At 34.7% G+C, this 12,829-nt stretch overlaps 1 protein-coding gene across 8 annotated transcripts in view; it reads left to right on the forward strand.

The window, feature by feature from the left end:
* LOC143249165 (CUGBP Elav-like family member 4) overlaps positions 1 to 12,829 on the forward strand; it is a 489,962-nt gene that overhangs the window by 465,820 nt on the left and 11,313 nt on the right. For 5 of the 8 annotated variants that reach the window (XM_076498608.1, XM_076498607.1, XM_076498612.1 and 2 more), the window contains one exon: positions 906 to 1,452. The exons of 1 other annotated variant lie outside the window; for it this stretch is intronic. The gene's annotated coding sequence lies outside the window, so the exon portion shown is untranslated. Of the gene's footprint in view, positions 1 to 905; positions 1,453 to 8,079; positions 8,161 to 12,829 lie in introns of those variants that run through there. 2 more of the 8 variants (XM_076498610.1, XM_076498611.1) reach the window with 2 other exon arrangements.

The raw sequence follows: 12,829 nt of genomic DNA on the forward strand, positions 1-12,829 counted from the left end.
ACTTTTTTAGTAACCAGCTTATTTATAATAACAATTTTTATTTATTATTTTTAGTATATTTGTTTAATCATTCTTTAATTCTTAAATTTTATTCGAAACAGTTATATTAATTATAAAATGTTTCACATGATTAACTATTTTGTAGGTGTTTTAATTGTTATTATTATGAAAAACATTCAAGTCCACAAAGAAAGGCATAAAACCACTGTAGAAGCTTTTTACATCAAAACTCCAGAAAATAAAATCATGATCGATTTGAAACTTAAAAAGTGTTATTGGTATTGTAATTTGAATAGTTTTAAGTTACCAAATTTAAAATGTTTTTACAATCAAACTAAATTAAAATGTACTTATTTAAAAAAAATGATGACTAGGTTTTGCTTTTTCTGTTTTTGTAAAGTTGAGTCTTTCAAAAGTGATATTAACTGGATCGATACTCGACCTAATTTTTTCTTTGTGTTAAGATTGGTTAAGGCTATGTTGAGATATTTTTAAGAACACTAAGTATATTTGATTACTTAAATAGGTGGTATTTTATGTCTTTCTGGAAAATTCATGTGGACTTTAGGTCTGAAATTTAAAGATCTTAAAATAGCACAGTGGCTGATTGGGATGTTTAGAGCATTATCCTCTAGATTATTTAATATAATTGTACTATAATCATTATTTTTCAAATAATTTAAAATATTGTGATTTTTCAGTTAGCAAATGTTTCAGTCTGTCTTTATTAAACACAACGATAGTCAGTAGTTGGAAACAATAAAAAAAACCTTAAAACACTTTTTAAAATAGTTTTGATTTGAGAGGATTTTGCTTTTTTAGCTCACTTCCAGCCCCGAACATTTAGGTATTCATTGCATTTTCGTATCGTAGACAATATTTTTCTTTTATTATTTTTGATAAAGGGATGAAGTTTGATGACTTTACTACAAGAGTTAATCTAATGAACTGAATAGTGACGAAAGCAAAGTGTACATAGCATATCATTTATTAGAGAGGATGAAGGAAGGCGTGCTTCCGAGCTCACAGCCCTCATATGACCCACTATCGTTCAATCACACTTCCATCATGCTCTCGCTATCTTTCTCTCTCATTCCTTCAGTCTATCAGTCTTGCTACTCATCGGGCCATTCCAAGATGCCTTTCATGAAGTGCTTTCTTTATAGACCCTTAAGAATTCAAACACTGGAGCTTAATTTGAACAGGATAATAAAGGAATTATATACCCAGTTTTTTATCTTATCAGTCGAGCTTGATCCGAAACATTGTTCATCTCTCCTGAGATTTCTTTATTGGAATGGTCCAGTCGGGAGCAGCCTTGTGCTACCAGACTTTGATATGTATTCACCAAGTGACAAAAGTGTAATATCGTCTCCAGATGATCATGATAATTATATTGAGCTTGTATGCTAATGTTTATCCTTCAGAAATAAAAACATGACTTAATAAAAATGGGTTTGGCGTGTTTCTTTACGTAATATGTTTCACATTAGTATTTTACATACTAACAATAAATGGTTTGTTTTAATCCCCACAATACTATGAAATATATATTTAACGTACTGGTCATGACAGGTTGAGGTTTCCAGTCGGTAAGTGTTTTGGCTTAACATTTATTAAATTCTACGTTAGTGACTCCTTCAAAACAGGGTCTAGCATGACCTGGTGGTTAAGGCGCTCGACTCACAATATTTGAATCGCAGATTCGAATCTCCATAACATCGTACGTAACTCACCCTTTCAGCTGCGGAGGCTTTATAATGTGTTAAGCAATCCAGATTTTCATTGGTTACAGAGCAGCACGAGAGTTAACTGTGGGTGGTGATGACTAGCTGTCTATCCTCTGAAACGGCTAGCGCAGATAGCCTTCGTATAGCTTTGCACGAAACTGAAAACAAACCAAACAGTTAAACCCTTACTAAATTGTCTAGTAATTTGTTCCTTGTCTTTACGATATATAGTTCGAGTTATTTCTTGTCCTATCGTGTACAGAAGTTTAATTTTGAAATTGAAATACAATGGACCAATATGCACTATAAACATCACTTGGTTCTAAAATTTTAGCATGAACTAGAAGCAATATTCTAAGTGCATTTTAATTTTTTTGCTGTAAAGGAAGAAGACTCTGTATAATATGTTGTGTAAGTAAAATATTGGTATAAAATCAACAGTCGTTTTGAAGACAGGAAACCTTTCTATCTGTAAAAGCTGTCTTCAACTGACGTGTCAGTGTCCGCTGTAGTTCAAGTACTTGGAGCAGATTTAGATGAATAATATTAATATACTTGCTTTTAAAATGTTCTAGAACGTTTTGTTTGATTTCAAGAGTTAAACAATTTCTCTACTGTATCATTATGCTCTCCATAGGGATCGACCTAGGATTTTCGCAGATAACGTAACCAATGTCATGTGTCTGACAGCATGGCTTCCCGAAAGTCCGATTTCTAACTAAAATGGTAAAAACGGACTTAATAAACGAATAATTCAATATATGAATTATAAATTAATTATATATTAATTATAAGATGTATTAGCTAAAGGTTAAACAGAGGTCACACGTGAAACTACTTTGAACGAAGCTGTACAAATTTTCGCGCACTTTTTCAATACAAAATTAGTCTGGGGTTCACCCGTATCTGTCAAGTTTGGAAGTTTAAGTATGCGTGGGATCTACGGACAATATTAAATGTATATTCTGTTTCAGAAGTTTCGTACATTGATAGCAAGTCTTGTTAGCAGTTCTTAGATGTTTGATCTAAGTTTTTGTTGTTGTTTTTCTTTGCCAAAATTTTCCCAGCGATGGAATTCTGATGAAAATATGAAAAGAAATGACAAACAGTAATTCCACTTGTTCTTGATATGGCTTGTTAGTGTTCCTGTTTACTTGTTTTTGTCCGTAAAATCAACGTAAGCTCATTTTTCAGTCAATATTTTTTCTTTCAGCTCCACATTAAGAATATCCTAAAATTATTATTCAGTTGTGCTGTAGTAGTTATACTGCCGTATTTCTGTTCTTTAGGATTTGCTTTCCACGTCACTGTAGCATAGGTGGAAGCACATATATTGTCTTTGCCAGTTAATCTGCAGTTGAATACATGTTTCAGATATCAGTTATCTATATGTAATTTCTCCAACATGTGAATTTCATCAGTACTTTTCCATCTGTAATAAATAAGTGTATGACCTCCAAACTTTGAAACTGGAGGTTGTATATATTTCAACAAAAGCATCCTGAGAACAAAGACAAGGTGCATCTCAGTGGTTTTACATTATTTACAAACCGAAAGGTTAAGAGAATGAAGACTTAGTATACTAAGTCAGAAGTGGTCCTCAACTAATCCATGGCATATTCATTGTTATGTCTTATGGCTAAATACGACAGTTATCTACTGTCACATTGTACTACTTCAGAGTTTAAAGTATATTGTTTCTAATGGTTATTTTTGTTCTTGAAGGGATGCTATACTTTGTTAATTTTGGACCATTAAGATCAACAACGTTCAGATACACTGCCCATGTTTCTGTATCATATAATGGCACTTCATCTCTCAAAGTACAAAAATGTTCTGCCATTTTAGCTAATTTCATTGTATCGCTCTTTACCATGTCCGCCACAATTCAAATACCTTCATTTTGTATTGTTTGCTTGTATTTTATACATCCTTCTTCCCATGCTTTAAATGTTCAATTGATGATGCATTGTGTCCTGCAAGAAGTTGTTCGATAGCATTAAGATTTTTCTAGCTTTACTTTGGTTCTTCATCAGATTTTGATTTTGTTCAATCTACATCCTTCAAGTGAAAGGCATTGCTTTACAGAAGAGGAGGACACCGTCGTCTATGGGTGCAAGAGTTTGTCTGTTCTTACACAGTTCCTACTGAACCACTGAATTAATAGCCACATCAGTCCTAGAGGATGGGTCAGTAAAATTTTTTAAGAAATTGCATTTCTTGATACAGTTTTCTTTTTATACTGATTTGGTCTGTGTTTAGAGCCTGATTATTCATCTTATTATGCGTTTGGAAAATGTGTTTTTTGGCAAATTTTACCAGGAAGATTTATTTCGCTGCAACATTACTTAAATTGAAAATTTCCTAAATCTTCATTTTAACAGGAATTATTGGAGTTTGATTTAACGAAGTTGTATCGTGCTTAATCATTTGCATATTGATAATTGCTGTCAGTAAAATTTCCAACGTCTATTGATTCACAAGCAGTAGAGACTCTTGCTTCTCCAGCTTTGCTTAGAGGGAAGGCAGCTAACTCTTGGGCTTCCCGTTTCTCAACGAAGCATCCCCAAAGCTGAAAAGGCGAGCATGTTTGGTAGAATGGGGATTCGAACCCACGGATTGTGAGTCTTGTGCACCAGTTCTATTTGATATTGCTCCAAATTCCTAGTTGGTGTCTTAAAAATCAGAATAGCAAAACCATGATTAATAATATATTGAAACGCCTAAAGTTCCACAGCCTCAAATCTTTGAAGCACCTCTGCCACCTGCATTGGAAAACATTTTTAAATATTAAGCATAGATAAGTGGGAATTCTATAAAGGATTAGAAATATGTACTAATATCTCTGCAAATGTAGAAACTAGGATGCTAAAGTTTATATTTGACCTTACAGTTGTTTGTAGTACCTTTTTTTGATAGTATTGAGGTTAATTAATTAAATTTATTAATAATATTAATAATAAATCAATTAAGTAAATTGAAGTTAATTGAAATTCTTAAAAACAAACCCTTTTGAAATTAAAATTTAAATACTATAAAAAGTTAAATGTCAGCTACGTTCTGATATGTATTTTAATGAAATCAATTGATAATAAAATAGTTTCAATAAATTTAGAAGGTAACCCTGTAAAGTGTTATGATATGTGTAACAGTTACTGACCAATAAGGTTATAGTGGACCAACACTCCACATGTAAAGCAGGTAGTTTTATCCTAACCGCCCGGCATGGCCAAGTGGTTAGGATGCTCCACTCGTTAACTTAGGATCGCGGGTTTGTGTCCCCGTCGCGCCAAACATGTTTGCCATTTTAGCCGTGGGAGCGTTATAATGTGACGGTCAATCCCATTATTCGTTGGTAAACGAGTAGGCCAAGAGTTGGCAGTGGGTGGTGATGACTAGCTGCCTTTCCTCTAGACTTATGCTATTAAACTAGAACAGCTAGCGCAGATAGCCCTCGTGTCGCAAATTTCAAAAACAAACAAACTATTCTCCTCTCTCTAGAGTTACTTCTGGGTAAATATATCATTAGCATTGGATGATGCACATAAACCATAGTAGGACAGAAATAACCCTGCTTATTCACCGAATAACATTCTGATTAAGCTGCAAAGTCAGGGTGTGTGGGTGGTTGGTTAACCCTTGGTTTAGCTTGTTTTTACTCATACAATGAAGTTGCATGGGTAGTAAAGACTGTGTGAGATACAGCTGGTACTACTTCTACAGACTTCTTCCTCTTTTAGGGCCACGTTGAAGCTTTTACTTTGTACTTTGTTATAGCAGAAATGCCGCGGTTAAGATGAGAAATCTCTTTTTAACCCACATTATGTCACGTCACTTCTCCTGGACGTTTTTATTTCTTGGTTAAATACCAAGATATCTTTTTGATCTGCAGAAACTGCTTTCAGGTATACCTTTCCTTCATACATTGCGGATCATCAGTTCAAGTAGCTGTATTCTTGAAAGTTGGAGGCATCATTTGCTTTGCTTCATTCATTTAGGTCCATAGTTGTGGCCAAAGCTTCTTTCGAAGAAATCTCAGCTAACAACTGGCATCGTGGATACAGAGTCACAGAGATCCTCAGGGAATCTAATCCTTGGATGAATGGTCGGACCTCACTTCAGGGTGGCTAAATAACGAGTTGATATGAATACTTCTTCCATCATTTCTGCTTGATCCTAGATTTTTAGTGGTCCATGACCACCCTATTTGGAGAGGCTCCACACTGTCCTTGGGTTTCCATGTTTATCATTATGTGCTCAACATCTTACCTACAAGTTAGATAGCTACTATCTACCAACTGCACCTACAGTCTTTCTCAATCATTCTCTCTTAGCTTTAAAAAGAGTTAGAGTAGATAACTCTGATTGATGGAAACCTGGTAGCCTGTACAGACGTCTTTTTTTAAATCTCAGACTCGCTATGTGTCATACCACTACAATAAACTTGATTGACATTGGCAACTGTCCTTCCTAAGTCATTGGCCACAATGGACCTTCACAGTGTTGGCAAATGCTCTACATCCATAAAAACCACTTCTAAACCAAACAACTATACTGGACAACTGCTTCCCTTCAGTGACCAACTCTCCGTTCTTGTTCGTAAGTACAAGCTCTAGAAGATTAATTTTTCTTAAAGTGGACTTTTTAAATCTTAACAGAACACTTTAAGCAAATGACAATGTACAAGTCTGATGACACACAGAAAACTCTGCAACAATATATCCTCTAATCACAGCACCAATGTTTCTCCTTGCTATGTATTCTGTGATATTTTTAGACATCACTGATTTTCCAAAAGAGTGAAAAGGGAGATCCGCTGAATAACAGGAGATTTGTCAAGATATCTACTGCAAAAAGATTCTATAATGCTTGATAACTGAGCTTATGACAAGTAGAAACTAAACACAAATTTACAATCACCATAAACGATATTCATTTAAGCTCACACAGCGAAAAAGTAGCATAATTTGCCATAATTTACGGTAATCTTTACTGGAGGACTAGGCTTGAAGTTGTTCAAACACATTTAGTAGAGATTGCAAGTAACACTAAATCTATTAAGAATATCTTTTGGACTATATCTTTTAAAATCATGTTCAGTCTAAATAAATCTCACATTACTTTGTAAACTCGTTAATGTCGCACTTTCTCAGAGAGACTAATGTTGCCCACATGACTAGTCAGTCGTTCTCATTGAAACATTAGAGACGTCATTTTTCAAGAGATCACTTGACTGCCAGTAGAGAAAAATAATTATCTAACTTTACGTATTACAAGCGGCTTTGCATGTATTTTTGAAATGAAAAGACAAATGGTGTTACTCCAGAGGACTGACATAGAACGATAGGTAGCTAGATCAACGGTAAACTGACTGTTTCTCTACCAACTTGCAGTTTGGTTATTTATTTTTAGCTATTTCAATTGTTTAAAGACCATTGAAAATAAATACTTATTTATGAGTAGAGTAAATAGATATGTCAGTAAATTGTTTGGTTGAAGGAAGCACAAAGCTACACAATGGGCTATCTGTGCTCTACCCATTACGGGTATCGACACCCTGTTTTTAGTATAGTGAGTCCACAAACATAATTCTGTGTCACTGGGGATGCACCTGTCAATAAATAAATAATTAAGTAGTATTTATTTACATAAAATATCAAAGCTGAGACTGACTCTTAAAGGGTACTTTTTGAGACGGAAAACACACACACACACATATATATATGTATACAAATTTTGAAGCATAATTGCTACGGGGCATGAGTTCTAAGTTTTTAAGCTAGCAGTACTAAATAGCAGCAGTCACAATATCAGTGAGATTGCTTGCGCTTTTAGGTAACATGGTGTATAAATCTGTGGAAGAAATAGACGAAATTATTTTGAGCATTCACATGTAAGTAACAGGATTCACAAAAACTAAACAAGTTTCGCAAGTCCTCATCACTTTACGAAAGTGAGAGTATGATTATAAGTGGTTGCCACAGTTGGGTTAAGAGAAAAAGATACATCTTGGTGTTATCATTGTGGAAATTGCATGGTACAAAAGACAAATATTTTTGATGCAAATAACATCCGTTGTTCATTTAAAATGTGCAACAAAGTTAGATACTTTGGTGAATCATGTGATATATACACTAGCCTCGGAAATGGCTTTCATAGGTCTATGACAAAATAATGTATAAAGATGTGATATGTAGGCAGAACATATGGTTTATATCTGGTTTTATTAGTATAGGATATTTTTTATTGTTCATTTATTTAGTTTTTACACAGTTTTGGCATAAATATGCCGTTCAAAAACCTGTCAAAGCTGCCTCGTTCTTGTTGCTTTGTTTTTTGTTGTTTTCAGTATCAGATAACCTGAGGGGATATTGCAGTAACATCATTTATCATTGTTGAAAGGATCAGCAACTGTAATATCCGTTGTATGGTAAGTTGATGATATTTGTATGTTATAGCATGTGAATACTGTTAGAGAACAAGATTCACGAGGTGACGAGATTGACTGAATAAAGAATCTGATGATGCCTGTTAGATTAAAGCTACATTTCTTAGTTTAATTCTACTTGCAAATCAGCAAATTCATTTCCCTTTTCAAATCACTATGTTTAGTTCTACAGAAAAAAAGCTGCAGGCCTAGTCACGATTTAGTAGAAACAACAATTTCATTTTTTCTCTGGTTGTAATAAAGATTGTGCTTTAGAACTTGTTTAGTCTCATTTTTCACACTCTAATATACCCATCCAAGTTTTCAAATACAAACTAGCCCATAAATTTCCAAGTTGATCATACTGTTATCAGTGAATCCATCTAGTACTTGGAAAGATAAAGTTTGGTTCTGTAACAACAATGTTTATTGCATAGTTTCTATTTTTATAATGTGCATACTAGTCTTTTTAACATTTTAAGTTTAAATAAGTTTATAGAAATGTTTTTTGAGAATACAGTTTCTTATTTTGGGTGTGGAACTACTCGTGATTTAAAAAAAAAAAGAGTTTTGAAGAAAGAGACTGCCATATGGAAGAGATGGTCGAGTCTAGGAGAAGTTCTCTCCTGGACATAAAACTTTTACCAGTGTTGCAAAGGGCCATGAAATTGATAACCCTGCAGTCTTAGAAGAATTTGCTAATGTCTGGAGCACTGAGACCAGTGGATGAAACTGTAACCTGAATTTTGATCTTGACAGAAAGGAAGCATAGATGATTGAAGTTTATGCATGTAAAATGTCGTCTGGAAAGACCATAACTGTATGGGAGATCTCTACAGATTTTCTAGTCTGCTGTTATTCGAAGAACCATAGCCTCAACTCTGGTCCAGACCACTGGTGAATAATCTCTGCAACTCAGAGTTGTTCCCTGGTAGGTGAAACAACAAGAACCCGTAGTTGAAAACCGTAAACATCGAGAATGTATCTTTCACTATTGAAAAATTCTTTGTGATACATAGAATTGTGCATAGCTGTGTGACAATACACACCAGATAGGTTGTAATTATGTAACTATACAACAGATCAAAATCCCATCTGTGCATTAGGATTACTCTTAATAGCTTTCATCTATCACTTATGAAATCAGTGTCTTCTTAACCAGCATTGATTAACATCCCATAAGAGAAATGCTTTGACCAAATACATAGGTCAGTCACTGTGAGTGTAACCAAACAAATTATCCTCGATCTTGAATAGTATGGCGAAAGAGGACTTACACCAATTCTTAAAGGATTTTGGGCATGTAATTTTTCTGGAATGGATGAATTTATTAGCAGTATGTTTAATGTCTGATCCTGCTGTCAATGCTACTCAACACCTGTATGAGGACCAACAGAAGGAGTTGGTTACACGTGGGTATAAGCTGCATTTCCAAATCAACCAAGTAGAGGATTTAACAATCTATTAGCCAAATGTCAAGGCTCAGAAAAGAATCTGCACTGAAAAACTGGAAGCCTATGTGAACTCTCTGTGCTAATTACATGAAAATACATATCTGCAAATTAAGAGAATACTCTTTTTTAATTTTATTGAGAAACTTCCCAGCTCCCCACTGAGCTCAAGCAATAGCACTTGGGAGCAAGGAAAATAAAAATGGTCATCAGCAAAGGAGAAGCCTACAGCATCAATTGTATCGATACATTACTGGTGAATAGTGCTTCTCAGGTACCTCTATCACATCAGCCTAGACCCAAGCAAAAAGCTTACAACCCTTAACCCACTAATCATGGCAACTAAATGCAGCCTCACTTCAATAAGTGGACAGAACGATGTAGCTCTTCCCAGAAGGTATACTTAGGTGGAAAATCTACCTATGGGATACATTCCAAAACAAATGCCAATATCTCCACCTGGACATCGTCAAAAAGAGCTTGTATTTCCTGTAGACCAGTTGGGCACTGACGAAAAAACTGCCATCAATTGAGGTCAGTAGTTCAGAAGATGCTAGCCAATACACAATTCAAACACTTTGCTGTTAAACCAGTGAGGTAAGTTTATATGTACTAGCCATCATATCAGCAGATCCAGGATGTCCAGCAACAAGCATTAAATGCTCAGGAGAACTCATTGATCCCATGTTGGAGCACAGTGATTTGCTTGCACCAAAGAGGTTAATTATTCACTGTTGGGTGGAAATTGGTGTATGCTTACGATAATACATGGATGAGATGTAGGGTTATTAGTAGACACAGGAGTGGTGGAAACCTATTGGACATCAAAATATTTCAAGATTTCTGAGTAAGACTACCACGATGACCAGTGAGTGGGTAATGGCTTTGTTCTTGAAAATGATAATAGATTATATATAAATTTCTGACACCCCAATGGCAAATAGGTATGTTTGCCGACTTACAACGCTAAAATCCGGGTTTCGATACCCGTGAAGAGTATAAAACAGATAGCCCGTTGTGTAGCTTTGTGCTTAATTGCAAACAAATAAGCAATGAATTTCTAACTTATTCTATGAGATACTGCCCATATAATTAATATGAATGTTTCTTATTTTGAAATTATCAGAATAATGTGTCAGCACATGTAATATTGTTATAAAAGCCACACACGAAATGTAAGCAGGCAGCATTGACTTGTTAGATAATTATCCAACATACGGATATGGTTTAGGCGTGATTATAAAGTAGAAGAAATTTGACATTAATGTTAATATTAATACTGCATTTATTGCATTGCGGTTGAAATCAAATATGTAGCTGTCAAAACACTTGAGGTTGTTGGTTAAGGTTTGTGCTGACAACATAGACCCAGTGCAGCAATAAAAAATTTAATGACTTGTTGCGTGAATACTTTGATGTATGTACAAACAACAGTGACTCAGCATAAAATTAACACAGGGACACACATACAATAAATCAACTGCTGTAATAGCTTCCTAGCAGCAAACGGTGAAACACAGCAGGTGCTGCAAGACGTTCATAGAACATTCAGAAAGTCCTTAGTAATTTCCAATGGTGTTTGTCCAGAAGAAGGAAAGCATGCCAAGTTTTCTTTCTGATTCTAAATGAAGAATACAACATCATACATTGATGTATTTTTGTTCTGTAAACCAATAAATATCCAGATGCGTTAAAGTTTTCCATTTGTTCAACATTCTGGATCTAGTTTCTATATACTGGAAAGTTGAGCTGTTTATTTATAAAAGAAATGAACATGGATCAGGAAACTAACTTTGACAGCCAACTGTTTATTGAGTTGTGTAAAATGTTAGATGTAGTGAAGACTCACACTTCATCTTATCATCTTTAGTCTAATGCCTTGACAGAATGGGAAATACAGATTATCAAGTAGATGCTTGTAAAGCTTATTAATTCCAACAGAAATGAATAAGATAAAAACATTTATAGAACAATTAAACAAAGATCTACAGCCTTTATGTAAAATCTGTTCGTGTTTGGAGACAAGTGCTACTCCCTCTAAAGTTAATGTTTGGTTCTTCTCTACATGAATAAGCCTTTCAACGTCCTTAAACTTATTTGGAATGAGTGAGATTAATGATAGGCAATGTGCACGAATTTTATGACAACAACTACGAACGCAGCAAGAAGACATAAGAAATGCTAGTATCTGAAAGTGTAAGAATAGACATTCCAATATGGCAACAATATGAATGTGGTATGTGCTGATGACATGAAAATTAGTTGGATCCAGTTGGACTGTTACATAATGATATTCTAGTAAGTTGGTCCTTTAATTTATGAGTTAGAGCAGACACAAGATGTATGCAAGCATGAAAAGATTGACGAGTTAGAGGAGAGAAAGGACATTTTCTCAGACCCACCTACCTGATGAGGTGGATCAAACTAGCAATCTTTAAAGAACCGTATGAGAAGTTGCTGGAGATGGCTATGATTACAAACATAATTCTGCAGTTAAGAGGCCACAATTAGCATCGTAATTGATACGGGTGTGATTTGTCGATCATTACCAGCTATAACAGCCTGGTATTCAGGAGACTACTGACTGAAATTATATTGTGGCCTTTGCCTTCTGAGTCTTCAAATGTATATTGCACTGTGCAGTAGCCACTAATGTACCAGCTAAGATGGTCATTAATTTAAGCAACCAATGATTAAAAAGATTGAAGTTAGTGAAATTATCAATAGTAAATTAACTTCACAGATAATGGATTCGATATCATAAATATATAGCTGTGGCTATTTGGTTATGGTAAGAATATTTGGAGTCATGCAAACTAAAATATATCTTTAATAAGCAAATATGATTACTGAGTATTTTATTAATGTTATTTTCTTACAGAATACAGTTTTGAAGCATGAAATAGTATAACAGGGAGAAGTAGAAGGTGCCACTTATAATGTGAAACCTTGTAATTTATGCCATAATTATTACTAATTTTGTAAACAGAAGAAAACTCCTAAGGCAATACAATGAAAGCACTGGCAAAAGCAAATAGTCAAAGGTGAGGATAGCACCACCTATTCCAAGGCAGCTCAACTGTGTTGGAACATATTTTACACTTAAATCATTTCCTTCCTACTGGAACTAGATGTTGTCTTTCTTCGTGCTAATCAGATGGCAGGCTTGTAATGAGTGCAGGTTGGAGAGTGTGGAGTGTGTGTTCTCGTTGTCTAGCAGA

The sequence above is a fragment of the Tachypleus tridentatus genome, chromosome 4, assembly GCF_004210375.1.
Source record: "Tachypleus tridentatus isolate NWPU-2018 chromosome 4, ASM421037v1, whole genome shotgun sequence".
Taxonomy (NCBI): domain Eukaryota; kingdom Metazoa; phylum Arthropoda; class Merostomata; order Xiphosura; family Limulidae; genus Tachypleus; species Tachypleus tridentatus.